Below are 8,052 nucleotides of genomic sequence, written 5' to 3'. Positions count from 1 at the left end.
AGTTGGGTATGAGATTTGATTATCTCACAAATGTGTCCCTCTTACTGTCTTATTGTGGTTTCTTCTTCGTCTTTGGATATAGAATATATATTTTTGGTAGGGTCAAATCTTTTTTGTTGATGGTTTTTCAGCAGTTAGTTGTGATTTTTGTGTTTTTATGAGAGAAGGTGAGCTCAAGTCCTTCTACTCTGCCATCTTGTCTCCAACTTAATCAGGTCTTATTCTTTAAGAAATACATTTCATAAGGCTATAGCTGCCATAGATAGTAATTCCTCTGATGGATCTGGGGAAAGTAAATTGGAAACTTTATGGAAAGGATTCATCATTCTAGATTCCATTAAGAATACCTGTGATTCATGGGAAAAGGTAAAAATAATAACATTAGCAGGAGATTGGAAGAAGTTGATTCTAACACTCATGGATGATTTTGAGGGGTTCAGTGGAGGAAGTAACTGTGGATATGGTGCACATAGCAAGAGAACTAGAGTTAAAAGTGGAGCCTGAAGATGTGACTGAATTGCTCCAATCTCATGATAAAACTTTAACAAATGAGGAGTTGTTTCTTATGAATGAGCAAAAAAAAAAAATTAGTTTTTTTAGATGGAACCTATTCTTTTTTTTTTTTTTTTTTCTCATTTCCAAGATACGTAGAAACGACATATTTGCACGTAAATTCCCAGGTGTGCAACTCGGCTTCATTCACATTTCATACATTGCCTTACACGAACATTTTTATAGTGAAAAATCACTATAGTGAAAATCACTTAATTTCAGCATTAAGTGCCAGACGTTGTGCTTCCGGCCCATAGCTTTTCCTTTAGGAGCTGATGAACAAAGGGTGTCCAGATGGTGTGGAAGAGCACAAAATATGGAACGCTTCACGAATTTGCGTGTCATTCTTGCGCAGGGGCCATGCTAATCTTCTCTGTATCGTTCCAATTTTAGTATATGTGCTGCCGAAGCAAGCACGAGATGGAACCTACTCTTAATGAAGCTGTTGAGAAGAGAGTTGAAATGACAACAAAGGATTTAGAATATTACATACATTTAGTTGATAAAGCAACAGCAGGGTCTGAGAGGATTGATTCAAGTTTTGAAAGAACTTCTGTGAACAAAATGCTCTCAAACAGCATTTCATGTGACAGAAAAACCTTTCATAAAAAGAAGAGTCAATCAATGTGGCAAAGTTCATTGTTTTTTTTTTAAAGAAATTGCCACAGCCACACCAATCTTTAGTAACCAACACTCTTATCAGTCAGCAGCCATCAACACTGAGGCAAGACCCTCCACAAGCAAAATTATTACAACTCACTGAAGTCTCAGATGATGATTAGCATTTTTTATCAATAAAGTATTTTTTAGTTAAAGTATATACATTGTTTAGACATAAGGCTATTACACACTCAATAGAATACAATATAGTGTAAACATGACTTTTCTATGTACTGGAAAATCAAAAAAAAATTGTGTGACTCACTTTATTGTGATATTTGCTTTACTGTGGTGGTCTGGAGCCAAACAAACAATATCTCAAAGTATGCCTGTAGTTTGAGATGTAGAATATCATCAAAGGTAATATTTTCTGGGATAGACTGTGTCTTTTAAAGAATCATAATGAGACTGAATATGAATGTTGGTGGTGACAGAGAAGAGTTTGATTACTATCCTATGAGTCAAAATGAAATCCAATACTTAACATAGGTACACCTTGTAGAACTCAAGGGAAAACCCCTTTTGCTGAGCAAATTTAAGCCAGAATTTACACAAGTCATAATGGATAGGAGTCTTTCTGAGGTTTATTCCAGTAACGTTCAGCTGGGAGGTGAAGGAGATTGAAACAGAACTGAATGAGTTGAGGCAAAGGTGACCTCAACTTACATCAACTTATAGGCTTACATCAGCTGATAGGACTGAGAAATGAAGAATTGACCAGTTACTTTCCCACAAAGATCTTGTAGTCTAAAATATCCATTAAGCCATCTATGTATTTATTGGCACCAATTTTCTTCTTCAACTACATCAAATCTGCCAGGTGGTCTACTCAATTTTATTCCTGAAATATAAAGAAAGCAGCTCACTGTTTTTGGTTATACTTCCACCATGGTAAGATATTCTGCTTTTGACTTTTGCAATTGCTTCTAAATTTGTCTAGCTGCTCTCACTCTTGCCAAGTACCACACCTATTCTAATCCATTTTCTTCACAACAGAGTGATTTTAATGTATATAAGTCAGGCCATATTACTTTCTATATAAAACTTTCTGATTGCTTCTTTTAATATATATATATATATATTATATATAATATATATATATTATATATATATATATATATATTTTACAGTAGGTCCTTGTTGGTTATCTATTTTAAGTATAGCAGTGGGTACTTGTCAAGCCCAAACTCCCAATTTACCCCTTCTGCCCACCTTTCCCCCCTGGTAACCATAAATTCATTCTCTAAGTATGTGAGTCTCTTTCTGTTCTGTAAATAAGTTCATTTATGTAATCTTTTTTTCTAGATTCTTCACATAAGCAACATCATATGATATTTGTCTTTCTCTGTCTGACTTACTTCACTTACTATAATCTCCATGTCCATCCATGTTGCAGCAAATGCATTATTTCATCATTTCAATAGCTGCATAATATTTTAGTGAATATATATATACCACATCTGATTTATCCATTCATCTGTCGATGGCCATTTAAGTTGCTTCCATGTTTTGGCTATTGTTAACAGTGCTGCAATGAACATTGGGGTGCATGTATCCTTTTGAACCAGGTTTTTCTCTGGATATACGTCTAGGAGTGAGATTGCTGGATCATATGGTAGGTCTCTTTTTAGTCATTTAAGGAACTTCCATACTGTTCTCCATAGTGGCTGTACCAATTTACATTCCCACCAACAGTGTAGGAGGGTTCCCTTCCTTCTCTCCACACCCTCTCCAGCATTTATTGTTTGTAGATTTTTTGATGAAGGCCATTCTGACTGATGTGAAGTGATAGCTCATTGTAGTTTTGATTTGCATTTTTCACTAGTGATGTTGAGCATGTTTTCATGTGTTTCTTGTCCATCTGTTTGTCATCTTTGGAGAAATGTCTATTGATGTCTTCTGTCCATTTTTTGATTGGATTTTTTTGTTTGTTTTATATTGAGCCTCATGAGCTATTTGTAAATTTTGAAGACTAATCCCTTGTCCCTCGCATCATTTCCAGATATTTCCCCCATTCTGTGGGTTGTCTTTTAGTTTTGTTTATGGTTTCCTTTGCTGTGCAAAAGCTTTTGAGTGTAATTAGTTCCCATTTGTTTATTTTTGTTTTTTATTTCCATTACTCTGGGAGATGGATTAAAAATATATATTACTGTGATTTATGTCAAAGAGTGTTCTGCCTATGTGTTCCTCTAAGAGTTTGATAATATCCAGTGTTATATTTAGGTCTTTAATCCAATTTGAGTTTATTTTTATATATGGTGTTAAGGAATGTTCTAGTTTATTTTTTTACATGTAGCTGTCCAGTTTTCCCAGCACCATTTATTGAAGAAACTCTCTTTTCTCCATTGTAAGTCTTGCCTCCTTTGTCATAGGTTAATTTACCATAGGTGAGTGAGTTTATTTCTGGGCTTTCTATCCTATTCCATTGATCTACATTTTTGTTTTTGTGCCAGTACCATACTCTTTTGATGACTGTAGCTTTGTAGTGATGTCTGAAGTCAGGGAGCCTGTTTATTCCAGGTCCATTATTCTTCCTCAATATTGCTTTAGCTATTTGGGGTCTTTTTTATCTCCATACAAATTGTAAGATTTTTTTTTAATCTACTTCTGTGAAAAATGTCATTGGTAATTTGATAAGGATTTCATTGAATATGTAGATTGCCTTGGGTAGTATAGTCATTTTGACAATATTGATCCTTCCAACCCAAGAACATGCTATATCTTTCCATCTCTTTGTGTCATCTTTGATTTCTTTTATCAGTGTCTTATAGTTTTTGGAGTACAGGTCTTTTGTCTCCTCAGGTAGTTTTATTCTTAGGTATTTTAATATTTTTGATCTAATGGTAAATGGGATTGTTTCTTTAATTTCTCTTTGTTAACTTTTGTTGTTAGTGTACAGAAATGCAAGATTTCTGTGTGTGAATTTTGCAAACTGCAAGTTCATTGATGAGCTCTAGTAGTTTTTTGGTAGCATCTTTAGGATTTTCTATGTATAGTATCATGTCATCTGCAAACACTGACAGTTTTACTGCTTGTTTTCCAATTTGAATTCCTTTTATATCTTTTTCTTCTCTGATTGCTCTGGCTAGGATTTCCAAAACTGTGTTGAATAAAAGTGGGGAGGGTGGGTATCCTTGTCTTTTTCCTGATCTTAGATGAATTTTACAGCTTTCAGCTTTTCATCTTTGTGTATGATAGTTTATTGACATTTAAAGTGATTATTTGTAGGTATGTACTTATTGCCATTTTGTTACTTTTTTTCTGATTCTTTTTGCAGTTCTTCACAGAGTATATTTTTAATGTTAAGGAAACATTGTTTTTTAATAGTGTTAACATGAATGGATGTAATAAAAGAAGTCATTTGGCCTGCTGTCCTAAAAGTTTTGACTGGTGAACTGGAAACATGGGGATGTTCAGCCTGCTTTATGGCTATAAGAAAACTATTTACTTAGTCTATTCACTAGAGCTTATCAAGTTTCCTTACTATCTTTGATAGATTCCATTTGCAATGATTTAACAAGGGGAATAGAACCTACTCTTCCCTATCCTAAAAGACAACACTTGTTCACTCATACAAAATAGTAAAATAGACATAAAAATAGTACCATGGAAAATGGGAAAAACAGTGTGCAATTTATAAGGTTGTTTGATAGGCAAAATATATTGATACACGTAAAGCATTTAAAACGGCTTCAGGCCTATACAAAATGCTATATATATGTTAACTTTTAACATTATATCATTCTTGAATCTCAATTTATTCACCCAATAAGTAGATGTAAAATTCTCATTAGTGACATCTGTTGATACCAGGATTATTTGGATAAGGGTCAAGACACAAGAGAAACTCTAGAGTGTGCATACTGACATCACATAACACAAATAAAAGCAGATTGATTAGAAATTCTATATAAAATTCAGTCTTTGAGACATAAAATGATGTCTTCATTTTCAAATATTTTGAAAGTCAGATAATGATAAATATGCACAAGAAACATAAACAACTCTGAACATTTAAATTTATACCATTTTTCTCATAGATATTTCTCAGTTTGTAACCACTGTGGCAAACTAGTCTTGATCCTTATTCAGGGAAAAATAAGTTTATAGTAATTTTGATTGATCAGCCTAAGGCAAACAGAAGCTAACAAGAAACTCTTCAGACCTTAACTTTGAAGAACAATGTTTTGTCCTCCAGTGTGGATGTGTAAGCTTGAGAGCACTGGGTAAAGAGTAGTGAGATGTAGACCAACACAGCTGACATTTTATATTTCTCTCTTTTAGAAAAAAAAAAAAAACTTTATTTCAGAGACACTCTGAACCACATTAACATTACCTTGCAAATGGTTTAAAAGCAATGTGATTTGTAAAAATTAAAACAAATCTCAATTAAATTTTACATCTAGAATTTAATTGTTTACCACAATCCATATATTGCATAATATTGAATTATAGTGAGTATGCATATATTAAATTATAATAAAGTGAAAAGATAAAGACAGCAAGCCAACTAGTGCCTCTTAAAACATGGCCCCTGGATTGTCACCAGTCACCAAGCTGTTATAGGACTGGAGCAAGAAAAGTACAGAAATAGTTATCATGTAGAAACTTGTATAGCAGTCTGACACTCCTGTGATATTCAAATGTGTGATCATTTTCCTTGTAATTTCCCTTTATTTTATTTTACAGTAGTATTCATTTAAAACTGATTGGTGATTTTAAAAAAACTGTTTGAGAAGTGAAAGCAATGAAAGGATAATTAAAACAATAAAGGGAAGGGCAGGGCCAGGGTCTAAGCTAATCCACTGAGTACTAACTAGGATTCATAATATACCTTTAGAAAAAGTCATGGGAGTGACCATGAGAGGTGAAGCTGCCTTGAAGGCCAGACGTCATCTAGTCACACCTATTTCCTGGCTTAACATGTCTGCTGAGTTAAGGAAAATTGGCACTATTATGAACCATTAACGCTCTCCCTCCATCCTAAGCCTTAATAATTTGATCATTTGATACTGACCACTGCTGGAGATCTCAAGATCACCCTTTGGTCCTCTTTTCCAATGATATTAAAGCCCTTGTTTTCCTGGTTTCTTCTTGTCATCCACTTTGTCTATTTCATCTGTGAACTCAAGTAGCTGTCAAGAGTAACTCATCAGAATGTTATATAGCATTGACCATCCAGTTAGTCTTGTTGTTTTTGTTTTTTCTCTCTTTGAAGAGCTTTAGTTCTATTTCCCAATCTGTTTATTTTTCTAGGTTTCACCAGCTATTATCAGTAAACTGAATTTTTAAAAAATTTCCTCTCTTGAGTTTTTCAAGATCATCAGGAGCCAGTGCCTTTCTTTTGATTTATCTCCACATTGCCACACAGGACCATAGTGAAATATACCTCCATTCTCCAATTAAGTAATATTATGGCTTATATGTCTCAGTTTCTACAATTCTGTAAGCAAAAATTTTCCACTTTACTGATTCAGATTGTCCTGCAAAGGCACAGGACAGTTAGAGATTACAGTTTTGATCTTTGAGGATTCCAAAAGCTATCCATCTATTTCCCCTCAGTGTCTTGATTCTATTTTCAGGGAAGAGTTAGGAGTTGACCAAAAATTGTTCTATAATGTTTCATTTTGCTTTTTGAAAGGCAGCTCATTCTGGTAAAGATATTGCAGCTTGGAGTCAAAGGGTCAGAGAATCTGGTTTCAAACTGTATATGCTTCCAGGCCACTGATCTATCATCTATCTATCTATCTATATCTATCTAGACATAGATAAACAAACAGATGATAGATGTAGATATATTCTCAAAGGTTGTGGTGAGAATCAAGTGAGATAATATTAGGTAATAATTTGTCTTGTAAATGTTAGTTGGTATTTTTTATCCCCAATGAATACACAAAACATGGGGTCAATCTTTAATTACATCCATGTTAACCATCATAAACTGAAACATAACTTATTGAATAAATGTATATGCTTCCTAAATTTATGATTGAATAACTCTTCAACAATGGGAAGTAATAATTGAGACAAAAACAGAAGTTTGTTCATGGAGGCCTGAGTTTACAGATAAAAGATAGGTGTGTGCTCAATGACACAAAGGAATAACAGATAGAAGTAGAGAGACTAAATGGTTCAAATAAAACTAAAAGTGACAGCACGGTATTTGCTATTTCTGATTAATTTAGATGAACGTTGAAATTTATTAATAAATAAATAAAAGTTGTACAAACCTGCAGTGAAATATTATTTAGAAATAAATAGGAATGAAGTACTCTTACATGCTACCGCATGGATGAACCTTAAATACATTATGCTCCATGAAAGAAAACAGAAAAAAAAGATCATGTTGATTTGTTGATTCCATTTAAATATAATGTCCTCAGCAAATTAATTAAGGCAGAAAGTAGATTAGTGTTTGCCTAAGGATAAGGGGAGTGTTGCAGGAAATTAAGGACTTACTGCACAGGAATAAATGAATATGTTTTAGAATAAAACATATTCTAAAATGTTTTGGGGTAATAAAAATGTTCAAAAATTGATTGTGGCTATGGTTGCAAAACTATGTGAATATGCTGCAAACCAAATATTTTAAATGTTTTTTATATGTGAATTATATCTCAATAAAGCTGTTGTAACAAAGAAGAAAAAAATGTAAAAGGAAAAAGGAGAAGAACCTTGAGGAGAACAAGTTTTAGTAAGTTTTCTTTATCAACAATTCATTCTTCTGTTACTATTAACTTTAAGTAATTTGTAAACAGTATAATAATGATTTTTATACCAGAATTCTTCAAGAACTCTCAAAATCTCCTTTATAAAATCACATGAAGGAACATATATAGT

At 33.2% G+C, this 8,052-nt stretch overlaps 1 non-coding gene across 1 annotated transcript; it reads right to left on the bottom strand.

Moving 5' to 3' along the window:
- Positions 1-862: 862 nt before the first annotated feature.
- On the bottom strand, positions 863-969 carry LOC113609799 (U6 spliceosomal RNA). The gene has a single exon (XR_003428797.1). It is a non-coding gene; the product is annotated as a U6 spliceosomal RNA (small nuclear RNA).
- Between the last annotated feature and the right edge of the window lie 7,083 nt (positions 970-8,052).

This window comes from Aethalodelphis obliquidens, unplaced genomic scaffold (genome assembly GCF_003676395.1).
Source record: "Aethalodelphis obliquidens isolate GAN/ISIS:26980383/991018 unplaced genomic scaffold, ASM367639v1 scaffold58, whole genome shotgun sequence".
Taxonomy (NCBI): Eukaryota; Metazoa; Chordata; class Mammalia; order Artiodactyla; family Delphinidae; genus Aethalodelphis; species Aethalodelphis obliquidens.
This window is presented reverse-complemented; position numbering and strand designations above follow the sequence as displayed.